Genomic DNA, 16,363 nt, shown 5'->3' on the forward strand with positions numbered 1-16,363 from the left:
TAGAGTAATTTCGTTCTGTTTTATTTAAGGTCTTAGTGCACGTGCCACCAGGTGTTCCTTACCGTCGACACTTTAGGTGGGAAAAAATCCAACTGCTAAGTTACTTGAATCACATGACAAAATACTCTCTTTTTCAAAGTTCAGAAACACCAATACACAACGCAATGTTAATACCTGTTTTAGCTTATCAAATTCAGTCTGACAGTTGGTAGACGATTGAAACGCTGCTCCTTTCTTTAGCAAACAGTTTAAAAGCTCAGTACTATTAGCAAAATATTTAACAAATGTTTGATAATAATTGCAAAGACCAAGGATCGATTGAAACTGTTTTGTTGCCTGTGGCAGCAAGAAATCGTATGCTACAGAAATTAAATGAAGACCGGTTTTCACAACTTCTTGACTAATCACATGCCCCTGCTAATTCAACTCCATTGCTGCAAAGTGGCATTTATCCACACCGAGTGTCAAACGTGCTGCACGTACCCTCTTGAACACTCCTCCAGTCATTGTATATGTCCCTCCAAGTTTTTAAAAAACACAATTATGTCTTAAAGATAAATTATGCAGTTTTCGGATTTAATCCTGTAAGTACACCACCCATAAATCTTTGGAATTGGCTGACACGTTTTTGACCGAGCGGCATTTTATGATATTGCTAATGACACCATGGGACTGTAAATGGTCTTAGGCCTGTCTTCCACAACTATTTACAATTGGTGGCAGTCACATTTTAAATCCAATGCAGAAACTTATTTACACCGACCCAAGTTGTCCAAAGTCCCCATTATGTTTGGCATATGAAACACATCGGTGATATTTCTTACACTCATATACCCGTAATAACAGTAATATCTACTGACTGATACCACCTGGTGATTTTTTGGGGCAGTTACGACCAGTGCAACCATGGACTACAAATCACGCCATCAGCCAACTGCTGGTCAATATATTCCTGCATTATTGGTTGCAGGCCTTTTGAAATTCTGTGTGTTTTCTTCTGTACTGGAGCATTTTTTCTCAACTGTATTTTATGTTACAAGACTGGTGTCACTGTTAATGCCGCACCAGCATTAAATGGGTCTGTAAATCATACTAACAAAGATTCTGTCAGTGCACTTCCTCTGCCTTCCAAGTGCTCCAACTTTCCATGTAATGCAGGTGCTTTGGTGGTTTGCTGCGGCAAAAGTGTCCACTAGACGTAGCCATATAATCCTCTTCAAGCATTTCTAAATCGGAATCTAGTAAACCCTTTGACAGATTTACTTCGTTCATGCCGTCGTGTGAATTACTTTTGAACACATTACCCGAAAACAGTCTTGAGCAGCTAAATCGACAGCCAACGCGTAATGGAAATATTTTAGATCTGGTAGCCACGAATAAATCAGACCTCATCGACGGTGTCAGTGTTGAGACAGGGATTAGTGATCATGATGTTGTCATTACGACTATGGTTACGAAAGTTAAAAAGTCGGTCAAGAAGGCTAGGAGAGTGTTCTTACTAGAAAGATCAGATAAGCAGTTGTTAGCATCCCACTTAGTAAATGAATTGACTTCATTTAGCCGGCCGGGGTGGCCGAGTGGTTCTAGGTGTTACAGTCTGGAACCGCGCGACCGCTACGGTCGCAGGTTCGAATCCTGCCTCGGGCATGGATGTGTGTGATGTCCTTAGGTTAGTTAGGTTTAAGTCGTTCTAAGTTCTAGGGGACTGATGACCTCAGAAGTTAAGTCCCATAGTGCTCAGAGCCATTTTTTACTTCATTTACTTCCGGTACGATGAACGTGGAAGAAATATGGGCAAATTTGAAACACATTGTAAATCACGCATTGGACAAGTATGTGCCGAAAAAGTGGGTTACGGACGGAAAAGACTCACTGTGGTTTAACAGCGCTATTCGGAGAATGCTCAGGAAGCAAAGGCAGTTGCACTCGCGGTACAATAAAGATCTGGAGAATGAGGACAGGCAAAAGTTAGTAGAGATTCGTGCTGCTGTAAAAAGAGCGATGCACAAAGCATACAACCACTACCACCGTCATACCTTGGCGAAAGACCTTGCTGAAAACCCAAGGAAATTCAGGTTCAAAATGGTTCAAATGGACTGTAGCGCCTAGAACCGCTCGGCCACCCCGGCCGGCAGAAAATTCTGGTCTTACGTAAAATCGGTAAGCGGGTTGAAAGCTTCCATCCAGTCACTCACTGATCAGTCTGGCCTGGCAACGGAGGACAGCAAAACGAAAGCTGAAATTTTAAATTTAGCATTTGAGAAATCTTTCACGCAGGATGATCGTACAAACATACCGCCGTTTGAGTCTCGTACAGATTCCCGTATGGAGGACATAGTGATAGACATCCCTGGGGTTGTGAAGCAGCTGAATGAGTTGAAAACAAATAAATCGCCAGGTCCTGATGGGATTCCAATTCGGTTTTACAGAGAGTACTGCACTGCATTGGCTCCTTACTTAGCTTGCATTTATCGCGAATCTCTTGTTCAACGTAAAGTCCCGAGCGACTGTAAAAAAGTGCAGGTGACGCCTGTATATAAGAAGGGTAGAAGGGCGGATCCTCAAAACTTACACACCAATATCCTTAACGTCGGTTTGTTGCAGGATTCTCGAACATATTCTCAGTTCGAATATAATGAATTTCCTTGAGACAGAGAAGTTGCTGTCCATACATCACCACGGCTTTAGAAAGCATCGCTCCTGAGAAACGCAACTCGCCCTTTTTTCACATGATATCTTGGGAACCATGGATGAAGGATATCAGACGGATGCCACATTCCTTGACTTCCGGAAAGCGTTTGACTCGGTGCCCCACTGCAGACTCCTAACTAAGGTACGAGCATATGGGATTGATTCCCAGGTATGTTAGTGGCTTGAAGACTTCTTAAGTAGTAGAACCCAGTACGTTGTCCTCGATGGTGAGTGTTCATCGGAGGTGAGGGTATCATCTGGAGTGCCGGAGCGAAGTGTGGTAGGTCCGCTGTTGTTTTCTATCTACATAAATGATCTTTTGGATAGGGTGGATAGCAATGTGCGGCTGTTTGCTGATGATGCTGTGGTGTACGGGAAGGTGTCGTCGTTGAGTGACTGTAGGAGTATACAAGATGGCTTGGACAGGATTTGTGACGGGTGTAAAGAATGGCAGCTAACTCTAAATATAGATAAATGTAAATTAATGCAGATGAATAGGAAAAAGAATCCTGTAATGTCTGAATACTCCATTAGTAGTGTAGCGCTTGACACAGTCACGTAGATTAAATATTTGGGCGTAACATTGCAGAGCGATATGAAGTGGGACAAGCATGTAATGGCAGTTGTGGGGAAGGCGGATAGTCGTCTTCGGTTCATTGGTAGAATTTTGGGAAGATGTGGTTCATCTGTAAAGGAGACCGCTTATGAAACACTGATACGACCTATTCTTGAGTACTGCTCGAGCGTTTGGGATCCCTATAAGGTCGGATTGAGGGAGGACATAGAAGCAATTCAGAGGCGGATTGCTAGATTTGTTACTGGTAGGTTTGATCATCACACGAGTGTTACGGAAATGCTTCAGGAACTCGGGTGAAAGTCTCTAGAGGAAAGGAGGCGTTCTTTTCGTGAATCACAATTGAGGAAATTTAGAGAACCAGCATTTGAGGCTGACTGGAGTACAATTTTATTGCCGCCAACTTACATTTCGCGAAAGACCACAAAGATAAGGTAAAAGAGATTAGGGCTCGTACAGAGGCATGTAGGCAGTCATTTTTCCCTCGTTCTGTTTGGGAGTGGAACGGGGAGAGGAGATGCTAGTTGTGGTACGAGGTACCCTCTGCCACGCACCGTATGGTGGATTGCGGAGTATGTATGAAGATGAAGATGTAGATCTATGGGCACTGGAACGACAATCACAATCAATTTATCATACACGTACTGCACTTCAAAGTACAAAACAGTGTAGATGCCTAGTCTGCCATTGCATTCCAGTGACTCTACAACAAATAGTGCTTTGCTTGGCAAGTCAGTACGCTCACTTGTCCTGAATAACTTTCCTGTACTCTTCGGTGCTTCATGATGCACATTGATTTTTGGTGTACCCATGCAGTTTGGTGACACCTTCATAATTGGTGAACTTCGCAGTACCGTAGCACCTGCAGTAGCCGTGTCCAGTGGAAACAATATCCCGCTGAGTTCGATTTTATACAATGAAAGGTCAATTTCTGATTGATGCTTAGCCAGAAAGTCAACTTCTAGGACCGCACAAAACCCTCTCTGACATGTAGCAACACTTGCATATGCCCCTGAAATATTCTTGTTCCAATACTAAAACTGAGCAGTGCTCTCCCTAACGCCGTCACGTCATTCTTACCCACCCCACATACCCTATGACATCGAGTCTTTAGTTTCATCCTACCTAAGGGGTCGAGATTAACTACCGATACATGCACTCCCTCGTCTATCAATTTCAGTCACTGTACCCAAGATGCACCATTCTTTCTCTGCATATGTTGTACCCTGAATGTCATCCTATGGTTTGGTCACTCCCTTTGTCGTTCAACGAATGATCGTCGTACCACTGTCTATCGTGTTTCCTCCCTCACCAATCGCGAGCCCGGCGCCCGACTTCCCACCTTCATAACACTGGGATTGGCGTCATTGCTTCTTAACGTAGCTCGTATGTCCACACCTATAACATTTTACCCCAAGGAGGTCCGCCCCGGTACCTCAGTGGTCAGAGCGACAGAATGTCAATCCTAAGGGCCCCGGTTCGATTCCCGGCTGGGTTGGGGTTTTTTCCTCCTTGACACTTGGTGTTGTGTTGTGCTAATCATAATCATTTCATCCCATAGCTGCGCAAGTCGCCGAAGTGCCGTCAAATTGAAAGACTTGCACCTAGCGAACGGTCTACCCGACCGGAGGCCCTAGTCACACGACATACCATACCCCAAGGAGACTTCGGTCATTTTGGTTCGGGTGGAAATGTCAGTTTCGTCAACTTGCGTGGCAATTCTGATAGCGGCGACTAAACCACTTAGGTTTTCCATTGTGACCCTTCTCAATATGTCAGCTGGAAGTCCCCACAAAAAAGCATTTAATCCTTTTTTTCTGCGTCCTGCAGGATAATTTTGTCTTTTCTGCATGCTGCGTCATTTAACAGGTTTGCCCGAATATTCCACTAATCCTATCTGAAAATCCTTTCTACTGACTCGTTGCCCTTTTGTGACAGATCCGTAAGCTGTTCTCTAAAAAACCTCGCACTCTCCTGCTTACAGTTAAACGTAAACTCCGTGCACAGGCCCTGGTGTACCCAGCCGTGCCATCCTCAGCCCACAGGCGTCACCGAATGCGGATATGGGGTGGGGGGGGGGGGGGGGGGCATGTGGTCAGCACACCGCTCTCCCGGCCGTATGTCAGTTTACGAGACCGGAGCTGCTACTTCTCAATCAAGTAGCTCCTCAGTTTGCCTCACAAGGGCTGAGTGCACCCCGCTCGCCAACCGCGCTCGGCAGACTGGATGGTCACCCATCCAAATACTAGCCCACTATTAAAGCGCTTAACTTCGGTTATATGACGGGAACCGGTGTTACCACTGCGGCAATGCTGTTGGCCTTCTGCTTACAGTACCTCTGGTAAAGTCCGTTTGGCAGCTGTTCAAAAGTCTGCACTTTATTTAATCCATCGTATTGCATGACAGACGTGTTCGCGTCACCAACCAATCATAACTGAGCCATGTCAAAGTGTGTCTCATCCATCCAGTGACCTAATTTAGCGGCAGCCTTCAAACCGTTAATATATACAGACACATCCACATTTCCTTTTCTCGAAAAATGAGTCACTGCACTAGCTGCTACGGAATCTACTGAATGAAAACGTACATTTGAAAAGGCTTTAGCTTCTATGGACTCGGATTGCAGTCTACCACTACTGGCTTGTAAGGAGCCTACTTCTTTTTGTAATGCAGTATTACTTTCTAAAAATGCTGCTCTTTGCCCATTCAACGACTCAATTGCTTCGTGCATTGTCGTTGTACATTTTTCTAGCATTTGTGTAGCTTCCAACTCACAAACACACGAATTATGAGGGACTACTAATGCAAGTTGCGGGCTTTCCAATAACTATGCACCCTCCGACTCAAAGTTGCAATAATAAAAGTTTGGGCCGGTTTCGTTGTCTAGTGGCTGGGATACGTAGTTGCTGCATTACAGGCCAAATACTGCTGAGTCTACAGTAATACACACATAAATCGAATGGTCGAAGATTTCTATCACTCGGCAATTGCGAATTATGAAAGTAACATATAAATTTATAAATGAAAGATTGCAATTAAATAAAATCTGCAGGTACTATCTTAACGACTTTAAATGATGAGTACAATAGTAGAAGTACTTTTGAGAATGCGGTATATTTCTGCAAAACACTTATTGGTGTCAATGGTCCAGCAATTAAATAAAATATAAGTTGAATAACAGGGAAACAATAGATTCCTACAGCACGTAATTAGTTATGAAACAACAACATAGTTCGCAAGATATTCACTTCTGAACGCATATTACGACTTCACTGCAGAAGCCATGGAAATCACACAAGAGCACAAGTCGGCACTCCGAAATATTTATATCCTCTGCGACCACGCGCAAAACTGCTCCATTGTCCAAGTCTTTCCCGCGACTGTCCGTCGGTCGCGCCGTCACGTCCAGCAGCTCCGCGTCCTGTGCCGTACTCTCCCCCTCAAAACCACCTCGTGTCCCATCCGGAAATAATGCTCCTCCCCAACCTCCATACGTATCTCTTAGTAACGAGCGCTGTGATTGGCTTGAGCGCTCCCTCCATGGCTCCAACCCAACGTGCACTCACAAACATTTTGAAACACATACCAAATACTGAATTTACATTTAAATAACTTGAAATTAAATAAATATTCCTACGACTGGACCATAAACATGCTCTAACACACATTATTAAATACGTAAACAAATTAAATAAACATATATCACAGGAATAGCAACAAAAGGTAGGCCAGTAGCCTAATGTCTCTTTGCTTTCTAAACACAGAAAATATTTAACCAATATCTTCATGAATAGCATATTTCTGATATAAACAAAGACACAGATGAATAAATGTATTTATAAGCATGCTGCTATCGTTTTTTCGTGTAACTGTGGAGTACTTATCGCTTGACGCGATCGATAGTGATCAGCCACTTTGACCTCCAATAACTCATGTACTATTCAAGTTACATGCCTTTAATGTATACCAATTTAGGTTTACACTAGTAGCTTTGTAAATTGACGTAGACTGACGAAATCGGATGAACCATTTAGATTTTGGAAATTCGTTGCTGGGTGTTACTTGTATAATTAATCGTCAGATACTAAACTTTAAACCAATAAAGATATTGAAAATGTGATTACACCATCAGAATCGTCGGGCACATAATGGTAATCTACATTTTTCTTTTTGAGGTATCATGATTCATCTGGCTACTATTAATTTCTGTACGAACTGTGAAATGTCTGCCATTAAAGTTTCACATAGTCCGCCATCTTTGGAAATCCCGGCATAGACATCTCCTCCATCGACACAAAGCACCGTCTTCGTCACAGCGGAATTCCCAGCCACGCAGCTGGACCACGCCCTGGGGCTACCCCTCTCGTCCGGCTAACGTTTACTGCCGGGCCCCGGTTGCCCGAACGGCCCGTGCGGCCACTTCAACTTAGAATATTTTCAGGGCGCCACAATTCGCCCGTTACCTCACAAAGTACAATGCCAGACACAGTAGACAAATTAACCTTTACGCCTTATAATGGCCCAACTATATACAGTACACTGCTGTTTCATGGCCAACGCTTCTACAAATATCACACGTAGCTGGCATTGCTTTCGTACACGGCAACTCATACCCGGAAAAATCGGATTCCAACTGGCTGCCCTTAAACTGTCACATGTCAGCAGGCTCTTGAAGTTTTACGAAAGTCATTGTCGTACATTGTGTTTCTCTTAATATGAATAACTGCAACACAAATCAAATCAAAGATGTTTTCGCAAGATTATAGTGTTGAACTACTAGGTGAGACTGCAATTGCGACTCTAGAGCCAGTTACACCTCTCATTTCAGATGAATCCTTACAGCATCACTTCTGACTCCAAATTTAGCGTCCTGGGAGGTCGTTCGAGGTCAGGTTGAAGTCAGGAAATCAACAGTTGACGACCGAACCAACTCAGATGGTATATGTCTGCTTGACACCCGAAGGCAATATTTGAATAGTATTACAGTATTAAAAATATATTGTCCACAACATACAACAGTTAATGTATCGACATTCAGACAGCTAATGCAGGCGGGGGCACAAGTCGTAAGTGGCTGCCAAATACATGCGGACCAGGATGGAGCCGGCGGCCACATCAGCCGGAGCGGAATCACCACATCAGCACCAACATCAGCACAAGGTTCTGCGCTGCGTAGTTAGCACGCGTCGCCATCCTCACTGCTGCACAAGATGGCCAACAGTTTCATCGAGAGGATGTCTGGGGCGCTCATTATGCTGTCGTAGACTGCACACAGGGAAAGCAACTATTATCTCCGCTCAGAGTACATGAAGCAGTCCTACCTCCAATCAGGAGAGAGAGAATGGTACCTCAAAGTGTGCCACATAACATCAGTGAGTAGCAGCATTGGCGTGCACGCAGGATGATGGATGACGATCTGCTTCCAGGCGCTGCTATATTAGCTTCCAGAATGCTAGCCGGATTGTGACGGCCACAGCTCGCCATCAATCTTGACTCAGTAGTCGACGCTGCCGTTCACAGTGATCAAGCCGCTCCAGACAGGACTTGCTGCTCCATGCAAGATCGAAGGCTGGACCGGCATAGGCCTCCCCTCCCTACAGGACGGCTGCAAATTGAAAAACATTCCACCACAACAGAATTAGTGCTTATGCAGGACGGGTTCGTGTGCTCTGCTATTGTGAGATGACAGTGATATCGTGCGCCTTATTTTTCTCGCTTGGTCAGTTCTCTTGGACTCTTCATGATTTCAAAACGTCAACTTTCAGATACTCTTTCTGCTGTGTCAGTATGCCAAATAGTTACTGTTGCATCCGACTTAAGCTTTCTTGAAACACTTTGCGAACTCAACATAATGTCGATATCCCTGATTTCATTCTGCATGTTGCGTACTGGGTCGCTCAGCTTATTCATGGTGTTGCAGTAGCCTCTGAGTTTTCTGCTGCCCCATCGTCGATCTTTTTTCGCAGAAATGTCGCCTGGGTATTGATATACCCTGCTCTGCTTCTGGCATTACCGGGAATATCTTCAAAAAATTTTCTGGCTGTTAGAGCGGCAAGTTTGATCCAGTAATATACCTTGTTATTGCAATTCATCTTCTGTTTTACTTTTCAAACAACCAAAAAAAAAGAAGTATGCGATAGGAAAAGACTGCTTTCCACATCCAGAATTTTTCTTTATACAGGCTGATGAAACTGGTGTTCAGTCTATATCCTCTTCCCGAAAACGCTGGAAGCATAGTTTGCTAAGTGCGGTCGGCTTCCAGTGTTTCTTTCTTACAGCGTTCAACAAGAGAACTTTTCGAGTTTGATTGACAGGAAATCTACAGTCAAACGACAGAAATAAAACCACTACAGTAAAAGTAAGAAATGCAACCAGAATTCACATACATAAAAGAAAATCTCTCTTGAACGAGCCACTTGCGAACGAAACTTGATTCTGTTACAATTTAGCCTATATCATAATGATTAGTAAACCCGTAAATTATGCAAGCTGGCGATTTTGATCAAAACAGTTCAACCAGAAACTAATGGCTAGTGCAACAAACATGGCATACAGCAGCTTCACGTTTGTGACGTCGTAATAGCTGCACTTCTTATATGCACAGGTGTGTATAAAAATTATCTCAGGAATAACACATAAGACATGTAATAGAGATTCTTTGGCCTATAATTCAGTTCCATGTTTACATCATGTGTGTCCATGTTTACATTAGACATGTCAAAAGTGACCAAGAAATGTCACCACTGAGATTCGGCACTAGTAAGATACACGACAACCCATGTACTGTGAGTTAGGACAGATTTCATATTCTATCACATTAACATACACGTAGTTGTAATCGGAGTTAATCGGAGTTTAAATATTGACATCGTTGTTTGCTGTCTACATGATTGTCGATTTCAACACCACAAAGAATTTATAATTAACGTCACATAGTTGATATAGGGACTCATAGTATGTAAGTCAATTATGTTTCTACTATTATATATATACCGGGTGATCAAAAAGTCAGTATAAATTTGAAAACTTAATAAACCACGGAATAATGTAGAGAGAGAGATAAAAATTGACACACATGCTTGGAATGACATGGGGTTTTATTAGAACAAAAAAAAAGTATTGCTAGACGCTTGAAAGATCTCTTGCGCGCGTCGTTTGGTGATAATCGTGTGCTCAGCCGCCACTTTCGTCACGCTTGGCCTCCCAGATCCCCAGACCTCAGCCCGTGCGATTATTGGCTTTGGGGTTACCTGAAGTCGCAAGTGTATCGTGATCGACCGACATCTCTAGGGATGCTGAAAGACAACATCCGACGCCAGTGCCTCAGCATAACTCCCGACATGCTTTACAGTGCTGTTCACAACATTATTCCTCGACTACAGCTACTGTTGAGGAATGATGGTGGACATATTGAACATTTCCTGTAAAGAACATCATCTTTACTTTGTCGTACTTTGTTATGCTAATTATTGCTATTCTGTTTAGATGAAGCACCATCTGTCGGACATTTTTTGAACGTTTGTATTTTTTTGGTTCTAATAAAACCCCATGTCATTCCAAGCATGTTTGTCAATTTGTACCTCTCTATCTACATTATTCCGTGATTTATTCAGTTTTCAAATTTACACTGACTTTTTGATCACCCGGTATATATATATATATATATATATATATATATATATGACTGGTATGTTGTGGATACCGATATACATACAACTGTTGTCCTCTGCATCAGATGCCACTGACGACGGATTTTACACAAGAATATAGTTTAGGTAATAAACATTTTAAAAGCAGCTTATGGTGTTTGCACGTCCTTAAACGAATAATATTTGCTTTCAAGGAAATTCCCATCGGGCTAATGGCTTCACGCATTATGGGAACCGGGTGAGGTACACACATTCGGCGTTGAACTGTTGTTTTTCACAACGGCTTCACGAACTTGAATCGTCTAGGAAGCTCACTGACGTATGAGCTACGAATTAAATGGGACGGCTGCAGAGAAGGGATGTACGTTTTGGAAACAAATTTGCTGTAAATACTCCTAAAGTATATTTCAATTTATGAGTAATGGAATGAATACATGACTCATTTTACACCCACTGCCCAATTTATCTGCAACAATCCACATATTCAGTAACATTTCTCCCACTAAGGATTTAATATTCAGATTCAAAGATATCTAGTAAATACTGAAATTAATTAAAAATTCCTGGATCCACCATTAACGAAATGAATTTCAGGAAACGTTAGGTGTCATGTATTGTGTGTTACGTATCGATTAGTGATTACGCAAAGACGCCGAAAGAAATACTGTTGTCATTAAGGACGTTGTACGAAGCAGTAAATGAAATGAGAGCAGAAGTAACATGAACGTTGCGCAAAGGTAACGGAGTTCTCGAATAGTGGACTAAGATAATCAGTAAAATATATCACGAGAGAAAACGACGCGTCCACACCACAATTTATTCCGGTCCAGACATCACTTCACTGCGCAATACTGAAAGAAGGGGCGTGGGATACGGCCGCAGGATTAATAGTAATGGTTTACAGTTAGGTGTGAAGCTGATGTCTTGATTTGCATACATATATCTGTCAGACGTCTGAATCGCACGTGGAAGGCTTGGCTGGAGCTGTAACGTAACTCCTGGGATTTCATGCATACGCAACTGGGTTCCGAAAGAAACCTGGCGACTGCTCGCCTCAGGTCGTGGGCGTACGTTGGTCCATCGCTGTCAGTGATTTTTAATCTAAGATACCACCGCGTCTAGGACTGGCTTGATAGGTTATAAATAAAATACGTACTTATCTTCGAAGAAAAACAGTTTACAAAAGGAAAGGCCAAACCGACAGCAATGGAGGCCACAGGATCATTGGTAAAGTAAAAAACGTTTCATCTAGGTTATACGCTTTCACCTGTCAGTCAGTGTTTCGTTCAGTTAAATACAGCGAGGTGCATAGTACAGTGTGCACCGCAGACATGTTAATGTGTTGCAAGCTGTGTAGTAAATTCAGCAATAGCAGTGCACCCGGCTATAAAATGTAAAGTGTCATTTGATGTTTTCATGGGACAGATGTTAGAATACGTAATATTTATCTTAGATTTTTCGCATATTACGGCCAGTGTCCAGCAATATCGTAAGTTCAAATGCCTACTTGTACACGTGCGGAATTTTTAACTTGTATACCCTCAGATAAAGCTATTAGCGGCAGCTGTACTAAGTCAAAAGGACATGAAATATCCTGTCAGAGTTACTGCCTGCGTCAAGAGGGTTGCCCTATTCGACAGCTGTAATGAAGATAAAAATGTCTTGTGACTCGATGAAGTTAATTTATCCTCGTTCTTCCACACAGTGCATTATTATGATGTTTTCTTAGTGTCGCTGCAAAGGATTGGTACTTTATTATGTTCCTTAGAACAAATATCCCATTTCAGTTATCTGGGCTGTAATAATAGTTTCAACTATGACAAAGATATTGAGAAGAGGGTTAGTAAATATAAAGCTATCTGCGGAATAATTGGAAGAACTTTGGGGAAAAAACAAGAATGGAAATACAAATGAAATTCTATAAAGTTATGAATGTGCCTATCCTTGTATATGGTTTCGAATCATGGACAGTAACAAAAAAAGAAAAATCACGTGTACAGGCAGCAGAGATGACGTTCATGAGATACGTAAGAGGTTGTAATAAAACGAATAAAATAAGGAATGAAACGATAAGATTTAAAAATATTCTCAGTTAATGACAAGATAAAAGAGAATTGACTCCAATAGAAGTGTCATGTTTATAAAATGATAGAAAACAGATTAACAGAAAAGTTAACAGACAGTTAGACAATTGTGAGGCGGGGGAGACCAAAACGGCCTAAGCCTTGAACACGATGACAGTGATTTGCTTTGAAACTAACGTTCAAGGTGGTCTTTGAACTGTCGAATTTGTTCCCTGTCCTTTGCTGGTTCGATCTTCAGGACCTTTTTGAATGGCCTAAGTATTTTTTTTATCAGATTTTTGTCTTGTGGGCTCATGTGAAAAGTCTTATAGAGGAAGAAGAGAATTTCCTGAGCAAAATTTCCTCTACCTGCGACATTTTCTGAACACCTAGATGACTCAAACGCCTACGACAGAGTTGTGTGTAGCGATGACGAGCTTGAATAGAAGCTTGGAGACGTCTGACTACATTTACTGCCAAGTGCAAGTTATGCAGGTACATAATCGTAATCTCGATAAATTTTTCCTGTCATCAGCAAACCATTTAAAATTTTCTCATTTTCGCTTATATCTTTCGACTCAGTCGGCAACAATTCACGTATAAGCTACGCTATTTTTGGTCCTTTTTTGTGATATCAGTCCTATGACTGATCTGATGCAGTTCGCCACGAATTTCTCCCCTATGTCAACCACCTCATCCTACAGTAGCACTTGCCCACTAACGTCCCCAAATATTTGATGTATATAAATAATACAGCCTTAGTCTTTCCATACAGTTTTTATTCTCATACAACTCTCTGATGTACCATGGAAGTTATTCCTTAATATCTTAACAGATGTCCGATCGTCTTATTCTTCTTCCTGACGATGGTTCCTGCATGTTCTTCTTCTCACATATCCTATGAAGAAACCTCCTGATTTCTTATCTTACGGGTTTACCAAATTTTCAACATTCTTTTACAACATCTCATCTTCAGTGCATCGACCCTGTTCTTTTCCGGTTTCCCCTCAGTTCACGATTCTCTCGCGTACAACGTTGAGCTCCAAATGTACATTCTCAGAAATTTCCTCATATTAAATCCTACCATTGATAGTAATAGGCTTCTTTCGAACAAGAGTACCTTTCGAGCCTGTGCTAGCCTGCTTTTTTCGTCGTACTTGCTTCGTCCATCGTTTGCTATTTTTCTTCCAAGATAGCGGGATTTCTTCAGTTGGTGGTACCAATTTTTATTTAAGTTTAGCGTTAATCTGATTTCTGCTGCCCTCCATTACCTTCGTGTTTCTTCGGTTTTCCCTGATCCATAGTGTGTGGTCATTGAAGTATTCATTCTATTCAACTGGTCTTGTAATTCTTCATCACTTTCACTGAGGACGGCAATGTCATCAGCAAATCTTACCACTGATATCATTGTTTTGACTTTTCTGTACGCTGACTCAAACCTTTCGACTAACAATTCTTTGCTAAAATCTTCGTATTCTTCCTGTGGCTATTTATTTCAAATGACTTGCATTGCTGTATTCCTGCCTTAGCATGTATGTTTTTGCAGTTTCTTCTCTCGTCTACTAATTAAATTATTCCTTCAAAGACCCAAAATTTTCTTCTCAGTTATCTTTCTTGTACCTACATTTGTCCATTCAACTTCTGTGATTACCTTTAGGTATGTTCATTCCTCTTCACCTGAACTGCCAAGTGTAGTCTTTAGAAACCTTAGAGACCTTGAAACGCATCAAACTTCAGTATCCGAATTCTTCCCTCATTTATTCTTCTTCACGATTCTCTTAAACCTCAGTCTACTCTTCACCATTACTAAATTGTGAACCGACTCTAAATCTGTTCCTGGATAGGCCTTACAATACACTATCTGATTTCATATTCTCTGTCTCACGATGACATAATCCAGCTGATATCCCCCCCGTCTCCAGGTATACATTTTTATGGGCTATGTCGACTAAATATGAGTCTCAATAAGGCTTTTTTCGCACGGGAAATCACGTTTGGTGTTCAACCACGTAATGTCGTAAATGTGGTTATTTATACTTCAAAACACAAGTGTTGCTACATGCAAAACAGTTTCTTTAATAGAAGTATTTGTGTGGATCCAAGTTACCCAGAAAAGAGGTCAGTATTGTTCCAAAAAAAGAAAATAAGGTAACTTATAATTCAGCTAAAGGCAACCGCAATGATCCAATTTCCACGAAGATATAAAATCTCATTAAGATGTCCATCTCCTACAAGAATCGCTTAAAAGCCTTACGTACGGTATTCGATCCAGGAGTGTCAGAAATCAAAGTTACCAAGTCGTACCATGAAAACTACTGTACACATTGAAATGTATTTTTGTTTTTCGTAGGCCAGCAGAATACCTCGTTCACGGATCTCTCTGAAGTTTCTCGTCACAATTCCTTTACCACGTATAACCTTCGTAAAACGGGTGTGTTTTTTTGTTCAGTGTTCTCAATAGTCAACACATGGCAAGTATTAAATTCAAAAGTCCGGTCTCCGACAAAAATGACTTAGTAACTCTGAAATACATGAATCGTGTAGATGTCTATCATCCCTCTAAAAACATGTACGCAGCTCGTGGTCTAGTGGCTAGCATTGCTGCCTCTGGATCACGGGATCCCGCCTTCGATTCCCGTTTGGGTTGGACATCATCTACGCCTCGGGACTAGGCGTGCGTTGTCCTCATAATTTCATCATCATTCGTGAAAGTGGCGAGAGTGGACTGTGTATTGATTGGGAATTTGTACGGGCGCTTGTAACCGCGAAATTGAGCGCCCCACAAACCAAATATCATCATCATCCGTCTAAAATTGTCTAAGCCCGTTTCCCAATTGTAACCAAGTCCAGAAATTTTCGCTTAAGGGAACATTTTGACATGAGAATTGGCATGCGCGATGCTGTGCGCAGAGAAAATGGTGACACAGCAGGAGCCGACACCGGCACTCCAGTTTCCATCGGTGTTTTGCTGGCGGAAACAGTGCAGGACCGTTCGACATGAAGTGCCAGCTGATTTAAGATTATAGAGACTTAAGCGTTGTATTACTGCTTACTAGTACTTTTTATCTGAGTATTAATTTTAGATTTGTACAAGTCATTGTTTGATGTTGCTACCAAAATTTTGGAAAAGTTTCTAAAAAAATGGCTCTGAGCACTATGGGACTTAACATCTGAGGTCATCAGTCCCCTAGAACTTAGAACTACTTAAACCTAACTAACCTAAGGGCATCACACATATCCATGCCCGAGGCATGATTCGATCCTGCGACGCGGTTCCGGACTGAAGTGCCTAGAACCGCTCGGCCACCGCAATCGGCGGAAAAGTTTCTGATCGACTTATTTCAAGCTTTTACACGATACTATAATAAACGTTAGGGCGGACATAG

This window comes from Schistocerca serialis, chromosome 1, assembly GCF_023864345.2.
Source record: "Schistocerca serialis cubense isolate TAMUIC-IGC-003099 chromosome 1, iqSchSeri2.2, whole genome shotgun sequence".
Lineage (NCBI taxonomy): Eukaryota > Metazoa > Arthropoda > Insecta > Orthoptera > Acrididae > Schistocerca > Schistocerca serialis.